At 39.6% G+C, this 9,892-nt stretch overlaps 1 pseudogene; it reads right to left on the bottom strand.

Annotated features, from left to right (window-relative positions):
* Window positions 1-405: 405 nt before the first annotated feature.
* LOC144309946 (18S ribosomal RNA) lies at window positions 406-1,360 on the bottom strand (annotated as a pseudogene).
* Between the last annotated feature and the right edge of the window lie 8,532 nt (window positions 1,361-9,892).

The raw sequence follows: 9,892 nt of genomic DNA, 5'->3' as shown, positions 1-9,892 counted from the left end.
CTCGTTAGGCTTTTCACCTCTACCCACAAATCTTCTCACTATTTTGCTACATAGATGAGTTGATCCTTTTAGATTGTTTATGGGTAGCTCGTCTGGTTTCGGGGAGCTTAGCTTAAGTTCTCTTTGTTAAGTCGTTTCTGGCTAGTTCATTATGCAAAAGGTAAAAGGGGTAATCTTTGCTGTTTAATACTGTTAAGATGTCTTTCATCATTCCCTTACGGTACTATCTCTATCGCTCCAATTAAAATTTCTATCTCCTATACTTTTATTATTTAACTAAATGTTTTACTTTATATGTCTGTGATACTTAAGTTTGGGGTTAGTTGGGCTAGCTTTTGTTCAAAGTGGTCATAAGTAATGAAATCTTCTGGGTGTAGGCCAGACGCTTTAGTTAAGCTACACTTTGATTAATCCAAGCACACCTTCCGGTATGCTTACCTTGTTACGACTTGTCTCCTCTTGTGTCTTAGTTAAGTTAATATGGTTATGGTTGTGTCTTATTACTTGAGGAGGGTGACGGGCGGTGTGTGCGTGCTTCATGGCCCTATTCAATTAAGCTCTCTATTCTTAATTTACTACTAAATCCTCCTTCAGTTTTTAATTTCATAAAAACGTTCGTGGAATGTTCTTGGGTAGAAAATGTAGCCCATTTCTTCCCACCCCATAAGTTACACCTTGACCTAACTTTTTTATGTAAAATGATTGTGCTTACTATTCTACCTTTTGAGGGTTTGCTGAAGATGGCGGTATATAGACTGAATTAGCAAAGGGTGGTGAGGTTTATCGGGGTTTATCGATTATAGAACAGGCTCCTCTAGAGGGATATAAAGCACCGCCAAGTCCTTTGAGTTTTAAGCTATTGCTAGTAGTCCTCTGGCGAATTATTTTGTTGTAAAATTATCTATGTTTAGGGCTAAGCATAGTGGGGTATCTAATCCCAGTTTGGGTCTTAGCTATCGTGTAGTCAGATTATTATAAAGTCACTTTCGTGGTCTATTTTATGGTAACTGTAGCTTTTTACGGCTTAGTTAAGTTTTAACTTTAGTGCAAAGGTATCTTAAACACGCTTTACGCCGTGGGCCTATTAGTTTGGGTTAATCGTATGACCGCGGTGGCTGGCACGAAATTTACCAACCCTTTTTAGTATGGCTTAGTCAAACTTTCGTTTATGGCTTAATTTTTATCACTGCTGTATCCCGTGGGGGTGTGGCTTAGCAAGGTGTTATGAGCTACTTAAGAGTGTGCTTGATACCTGCTCCTTTAGATCACTGCTGATTTTAAGGGCATTCTCACTGGGGCGTGGAGACTTGCATGTGTAAGTCTACTAAGAACTAATAGGAAGGCTAGGACCAAACCTTTGTGTTTATGGAGTCGTGCGACTCATCTTGGCATTTTCAGTGCCTTGCTTTATTAATTAAGCTACATTAACTTATACTGAAATTGTAGTGTGTATAATAAATAAAATACATAGTAAATATGAGAGGAAAAAAAAAGGGGATGCTATCTATAGATAGACCACGAGATCGAATGCGTGTAAGACTGTTGTGTTAAGTTAACTAGAGTAGCAATACATTTGTATACAATTTAAATAAAGCTTGTGAGTATTGTATGCACTTAGTCCTGTTTTTGGGGTTTGGCAGGACATAAATAAGTGTATAATAGATGACATGAGTTTATGGGGGGTAAGGGGGGTTTGTATAAGTTAACTTAATGTCTTGCGCGTGTACGTACGTGTACACACGTGTACGTACGTGTACACACGTGTACGTACGTGTACACACGTGTACGTACGTGTACACACGTGTACGTACGTGTACACACGTGTACGTACGTGTACACACGTGTACGTACGTGTACGTACGTGTACGTACGTGTACGTACGTGTACGTACGTGTACGTACGTGTACACACGTGTACGTACGTGTACACACGTGTACGTACGTGTACACACGTGTACGTACGTGTACACACGTGTACGTACGTGTACACACGTGTACGTACGTGTACACACGTGTGTCCTAGAATTATATGTCCTGAAACCATTGACTGAATAGCACCTTGATTTTATGCGTGAGTTGATAAATGATAATGAATAAGTCCAGCTACAAGTTATTTGACTGCATTAGGGCCGCGACGGGCATATTCCCTGAGAGCAGAAGATAAGTTAGAGTTAGTGCCGTTGCGGTCATAGATGAGTGATAGCAGATTCCCCCCCTAAAAATAAAAGATACCAAATGCATGACACCACAGTTATGTGTGATCATGGGCTGATTAGTCACTAGTCCATCGAGATGTCCCATTTGCGAGAATTAGTAGGATTGGAATAAATAGAGTCATGGCCCTGAGGTAAGAACCAGATGCCAGGTATAGTTTCATGATAGTAACCCCCACATTAGCATGGGCCCGGAGCGAGAAGAGTGACATTACAGGCAAGGATTGATGGTTTCTCGAGGCATGGTGATTAAGCCCTTATTGGACTAAGTGATATGCATCTAGTTACTGTTGAGGATCAATGGGTTGTGGAATTGGACTAGACATGTCCTATGTAAAGATATAATATCATGTACATGCTTATATGCATGGGGCAAGCCATTAATGCACGACGTACATAGGGGAGGGAAAGAAGGATTTTTTGGAGATACTGACATAGCACAGTAGAGGTGGTCCAATATATGAATGTAGGGGGTGTCAGGGAATAGTTTAAGAAGAATTTCAGCTTTGGGTGCTGATGGTGGAGCAAGAGCTTCTTCCTTGAGTCTTAGGGAGGGCGACTACTCTCCATTTTTGGTTTACAAGACCAAGGTAATGATTATACTACAAAGACTCTTCATTTTAGAAGATTATTTTCGATAACGCTAATTGTTGGCATTAGAATCAATAGGATGGTGAAATATAGAATTGAGGCGACCTGTCCGATAATGATGAAAGGGTGTTCAACTGGCTGTCCTCCAATCCAAGTTAAAGTGAGAAGATCGGCGACTAAAAGTCAGAATAGGCATTGGCTGAGGGGTCGGAATATTATACTGCGTTGCTTAGATGTGTGGAGGAATGGAATGAATGCTAAAATTAGGATGGAGAATACTAGGGCGAGTACACCTCCTAATTTATTAGGGATAGATCGTAGGATGGCATAGGCGAATAGGAAGTATCATTCAGGTTTGATATGTGGAGGGGTGTTTAGGGGGTTTGCAGGGGTGTAGTTGTCTGGATCTCCTAATAGGTCTGGTGAAAATAAAACTAGTGATATTAAGACTAGGAGCAGGAGTAGGATTCCTAGGATATCTTTAATTGTGTAGTAGGGGTGAAACGGAATTTTGTCTGAGTCTGATGTGATTCCTGAGGGGTTGTTGGATCCGGTTTCGTGTAGAAATAGGAGGTGTACTATTGCTAGAGCTGCGATGATGAATGGAAAGATAAAATGAAATGCAAAGAATCGTGTTAAGGTTGCTTTGTCTACTGAGAAGCCACCTCAGATTCACTCTACTAAGTTGGTTCCGATATAGGGGATGGCGGAGAGAAGGTTAGTGATTACAGTTGCCCCTCAAAATGATATTTGTCCTCACGGCAGTACATAGCCTATGAATGCTGTGGCTATGGTTGCGAATAGTAGTACAATTCCAATGTTTCATGTTTCTATGAATACATAGGATCCATAGTATAGGCCTCGTCCCACATGTATGAATAGGCAGATGAAGAATATGGAAGCGCCATTTGCATGTATATAGCGGATAATTCAGCCGTAGTTAACGTCTCGACAGATGTGGGTGACCGATGAAAAAGCTGTGGCCGTGTCCGATGTGTAGTGTATAGCTAGAAATAAACCTGTTAGAATCTGTAGAATCAAGCATACTCCTAATAAGGACCCGAAATTCCATCAAGCAGAGATGTTAGATGGCGCTGGGAGGTCAATGAATGAATTGTTGACAATTTTGGCTAGTGGGTGGGTTTTTCGAATGTTGGTCATTAATGTTCTTATAGTTGAAATACAACGATGATTTTTCATGTCATTAGTCATGGTTAAATTCCATGTAGGAATAATGATAACATACATTGTATTTATTTTAAGTATCGTTTTTGTGATGAGTTTTGTGGGTTTTGCCACTAAACCATCTCCTATTTATGGTGGGCTTGTGCTAATTATTAGCGGTGGGATTGGTTGTGCGATTGTTCTGAATTTTGGGGGTTCTTTTTTAGGGCTGATAGTGTTTTTAATTTATTTGGGGGGTATATTAGTAGTATTTGGTTATACAACTGCTATGGCTACTGAGCAATACCCTGAGGTGTGAGTTTCAAATAAGGCTGTTCTAGCGGCTTTTATTACTGGTCTATTGTCTGAGTTGTTGACTGCTTGCTATATTTTGAAGGATGATGAGGTGGAGGTAGTATTAAAGTTTAATGGAATAGGGGATTGGGTAATTTATGATACGGGGGACTCTGGGTTTTTTAGTGAAGAGGCTATGGGTATTGCGGCTTTATATAGTTATGGAACCTGGTTGGTGATTGTTACAGGTTGGTCGCTGTTAACTGGTGTGTTGGTTATCATGGAAGTTACCCGTGGTAATTAAGGATTAGTAGGCTGAGAATTATAGTTAGTATGAACGATAGGAAATAGAGCTTGATGAGACCCTTTTGATTTGAAATAAGGGTAGAAGATTTTATTTGGAAATACGAGATTGATTTGGGTAGGATGTTTTCTAGTCAGATGGAGTCCAGAAGTATAGATGCTGATTTCTGGCTGATGGTTAAACTTGTTTTAGGTGTGAGGCGGTGCATAATGGTTGGATAATAGCCAAGGAGGGTGGAAAATTTAAAGTAATTAGATGGATAGTTAAATTTGAGTCCTTGTATGGTAAGGTTTAGTTCTAGTGCCAGGATGAAACCCAAGATAGTTACTGCAAGGGCTATCATTTTTAGATAATGAGGCATAGTTATCTGTGGGATGGTGGTGGGTGTGATGCTGTGGGAGATAATGTATCCTGCAAATACACTTCCGATAAGGAGTCGTTTAATAGAGTTAATTAGGAGAGGATTATTCTCGTTGATAAGGATTATAGGGGAGAAGCGGGGCTGGCCTAGTAGAGCGAAGAATATAATTCGGGTGCTGTAGGCAGCGGTTAGGGATGTGGCAACGAGTGTAATTAAGAGGGCTCAGGCGTTGGTATTCGACGTGTTAGCGGACTCGATGATCAGGTCTTTGGAGTAGAATCCTGTAAGGAAAGGTATGCCTGTTAATGCGAGGCTTCCGACAATCAGGGAAGTTGTGGTGAAGGGAAGGACTTTAAATAGGCCACCTATCTTTCGAATGTCTTGTTCATCGTTTAGGCTGTGGATAATTGACCCTGAACATATGAATAACATAGCTTTAAAAAATGCGTGAGTGCAGATGTGTAAGAAGGCTAGGTAAGGCTGGTTAATGCCAATTGTTACTATTATTAGGCCTAGTTGGCTTGAGGTAGAGAACGCTACAATTTTTTTGATATCGTTCTGTGTAAGAGCGCAGATTGCAGTAAATAGTGTAGTAATAGCCCCTAAGCATAAAGTGAGGGTTTGAATAGTTTGATTATGCTCTATTAGTGGATGAAAGCGGATAAGAAGAAATACTCCTGCTACAACTATTGTGCTTGAGTGAAGTAGGGCTGATACAGGAGTGGGGCCTTCTATGGCTGAGGGGAGTCAGGGATGTAAGCCGAATTGAGCAGATTTACCGGTAGCTGCTAATAGTAAGCCAAGTAGCGGCAAATTAAAATTATCGTTTGTTGTAATAAAGATTTGTTGAAGGTCTCATGTGTTTAAGTTCAATAGAAACCATGCTATGGTTATAATGAAGCCTACATCTCCAATACGGTTATAGAGGATAGCTTGTAGGGCAGCTGTATTTGCATCGGTTCGGCCGTATCATCATCCAATAAGTAAAAATGATATAATGCCAACTCCTTCTCAGCCAATGAATAGTTGGAATATGTTGTTTGCGGTGACTAAGACTATTATAGTAATAAGAAATAAGAGAAGATACTTGAAAAATCGGTTAATATAAGGATCGGAGTGTATATATCATATAGAAAACTCTATAATAGACCACGTGACAAAAAGGGCTACGGGCACAAAGATTATTGAGAAGTAGTCTAATTTAAAACTCATGGATAGTTTTATGGTCTGGATTGTTATTCAATGTCAGTTTGAAACAATTGTTTCCTGTCCTGAGTAGATGAATATTATTGTGGGAATTATGCTAATTATGAATGCGTAAGAAGTAGCGGTTTTTACATAGTATGGGTATAGCTTATTTTTGTAGAGTTTAGTAGAGGTTATAATGATGGGCAAAGTAAGAATGACTAGAGCTGTGATTATGCATGAAGTAAATATATTTATTACTTTTATTTGGAGTTGCACCAATTTTTTGGTTCCTAAGACCAATGGATTACTTCTATCCTATAAAAGTTGAAAAAGCCATGTTCTTATACATGGGAGCATGAGTTAGCAGTTCTTGCAGTACTTTTTCGGTAAGCAAAAAGGTTTGAGCTTTTATTATTAGATTCACAATCTAATGTTTTTGTTAAACTATGCTTACAGTAGATGGGACCGAGAATAATTTTAGGGTTAAGGGATAGGAGGAGTAGAGGCAGTAGATGCAAGGTTATTAGGGCATTTTCTCGTGTGAATGACGGTTTGATATTTTTGATATGGTGGGAATATTTACCACGCTGTGTGGTGATTAGTATATAAAGTGAGTATAGGGCAGTGATGGTGATGTTAATTCCTATTAGAATAATAGTAATGTTGGATCATGAGAATGAGGATATCACTACAAATAGTTCTCCGATAAGATTAATTGTTGGAGGAAGAGCCAGATTTGTGAGGCTTGCTAATAACCATCAGGCTGCTATCAGGGGAAGGAGGGTTTGAAGTCCTCGTGCGAGAATCATAGTACGGCTATGGATTCGTTCGTAATTGGAGTTGGCTAAGCAGAATAGCATCGAGGATGTTAAACCATGGGCAATTATTAGGGCTGTTGCACCTATATAACTTCATGGTGTTTGAATAAGAACCGCTACAATAACGAGTGCCATATGACTAACTGAGGAGTATGCAATTAGGGATTTTAGATCTGTTTGACGGAGACAGATAGAGCTTGTTATGATTATGCCTCATAGAGATAATATTATGAAAGGATACGCTATGAAGTTGGTCAGGGGGTTTAGTAGGGTTGTAATTCGTATCATGCCATAGCCTCCTAATTTCAGGAGTACGGCGGCAAGTACCATGGAGCCGGCAATAGGGGCCTCTACGTGTGCTTTTGGTAGTCACAAGTGGAGGCCGTATAGAGGTATCTTTACTATGAATGCTATCATGCATGCCAATCATAAGAAAACATTAGATCAGGAGTTTGGCAGAGGTTGAATTCAGTATTGAATTATGAGAAAATTTAGGGAGCCCATGAAATTGTGGATGTAAAGGAGAGCTACTAGGAGTGGGAGAGATCCTATTAAAGTATAAAATAAGAAGTAGAGCCCTGCGTTTAGTCGTTCAGTTTGATTCCCCCATCGGGTAATAATGATCAGGGTTGGGATTAGTGTTGCCTCAAATAGGATGTAAAAGAAGATAAGTTCAGAGGCGGTGAAAGTTATAATTAGGAACAACTGGAGAAGAATCAGTATTGAAATATATAGTTTTTTTCGAGTTAAGGGTTCTTTTGATAAATGGTGTTGGCTTGCTATAAGTATAAGGGGTAGAAGTCATGTTGTAAGTGCTAGTAGCGGTGCTGATAGGGAGTCAGAGAAAAATATTAAGGAGGGGTTCAATGTATTATCATTTGGTTGATTCAGGTAGAATAAGCTGATTAAGCTGATTAGCAAACCATATGTTGTCGTGTTAATTCAGATTATGTTAGGCTTTGATACTCATGTAAGGGGGATCAGTATGATAGTGGGGATGATAATTTTTAGCATTGTAAGAGGTTTAGGTTTTGTACGTAATCAGTCCCGTAGGTGTTAGATACTATAACTAGTAGAGATAGTCCTAATGCTGCTTCGCAGGCAGCAAATACTAGTAGTACGATTGGTATCATGCTGGCTAATGTAAGGTGGTTGTTGAGAATAGTTACAGATATTATTACAAATAGTGATAATATTATGCCCTCTAAGCATAGTAGCGATGATATTAGGTGTGATCGATAAACAAGTATACCTATTAGAGAAAGAATGAATGCCAGAAAGATATTAATATATACTATGGACATATGATAATTATGAGATAAATCATAATCTAATGAGTCGAAATCATTTGTTTTGGCTTAAACTAATTATCATATTCGGTTCATTCTAGCCCCTTTTCGGTTCATTCGTACGCTAGGCTTGCAGCTAGGAGGGAGATTAGTAGGAGTGCTATGATAAGTATTGTTGTCAACTTGTTGGTTTGTGACGCTCAGGGAAGTGGGAGTAGGAGTGCGATTTCTAGGTCGAAAAGCAGGAATGTGATGGCAACTAGGAAGAATTTTATAGAGAAAGGTAGGCGAGCAGATCCCATGGGGTCAAAACCACATTCGTAGGGGCTTGTCTTGTCTGTATAAATATTTAGTTGGGGAAGTCAGAATGCGATTAGTACAAGTAAGGACGCTAGGGTTACATTAGTTATCAAGGTTAGTATTACGTTTATTACTTCTTTCCAGGTTGATCTGGAGCTAACTGATTGGAAGTCAATTGTACTAGTTATACTAAAGAAATAGGATCCTCATCAATAAATAGATACATATAAGAATAGTCAGACTACATCAACAAAGTGTCAATATCATGCAGCGGCTTCAAATCCGAAGTGGTGGTTTGATGTGAAGTGGTAGTATAGTTGTCGGAGAAAGCACACGATAAGGAATGTGGAGCCAATAATTACATGTAGTCCGTGAAACCCAGTAGCTATAAAAAAGGTAGATCCGTACACTCCGTCGGAGATTGTAAAAGATGTCTCGTAGTATTCGGAGGCCTGTAATAGTGTAAAATATACGCCTAAGGAGATTGTAATAAATAGGCCTTGAAGTATGTGTTTACGATTGCCTTCTATTAAACTATGATGGGCTCAAGTAATAGATACTCCGGAGGCTAGGAGGACTGAGGTGTTGAGTAGAGGAACTTCTAGTGGGTTAAGAGGAATAATGCCGGTGGGAGGTCAGCAACCTCCAAGTTCAGGAGTAGGGGCTAGGCTGGAATGGTAAAAGGCTCAAAAGAAGCCTGCAAAGAAAAATACTTCTGATACAATAAAAAGAACTATTCCGTACCGTAGTCCTTTTTGTACAATAGGGGTGTGATGTCCTTGGAATGTGCCTTCTCGGATCACATCTCGTCATCACTGGTATATGGTTAGCAGGTTGGTTGTGAATCCTAATGTAAGTAGGGATATTGAGTTATAGTGAAATCATATGATAAGACCCGATGTTATAAGAAGGGCAGAAAGGGCTCCTGTTAGCGGTCATGGGCTTGGGTTAACTATATGGTAAGCGTGAGTTTGGTGGGTCATTAGGTGTTGTCATGTAAGTATAGACTTACTAGTAAGGTAAAGACATAGGCTTGAATTAAGGCAACAGCAAACTCTAGAATCGTAAATAGAATTAAAATAATAAAAGTGATGAAAGCTGTGGTCGCGCTAATATTAATAAGAGCTAAGGTAGCCCCTCCAATCAAATGGATTAGGAGGTGTCCTGCAGTAATATTGGCGGTTAATCGAACGGCTAGAGCTATGGGTTGAATGAATAGACTAATAGTTTCGATGATTACTAGTATTGGAATTAGGGGAAGAGGGGTGCCTTGGGGTAGAAAGTGTGCCAAGGATGCTTTGGTCTTATAGCGGAAACCGGTAATTACTGTCCCTGCTCATAGGGGGATTGCTATTCCGAGGTTTATAGAGA

This window comes from Canis aureus, unplaced genomic scaffold, assembly GCF_053574225.1.
Source record: "Canis aureus isolate CA01 unplaced genomic scaffold, VMU_Caureus_v.1.0 ptg000271l_RagTag, whole genome shotgun sequence".
NCBI classification, from domain to species: Eukaryota; Metazoa; Chordata; class Mammalia; order Carnivora; family Canidae; genus Canis; species Canis aureus.
Note: the sequence above shows the minus strand (reverse complement) of the source record. Positions and strands in the feature narration are given on the sequence as shown.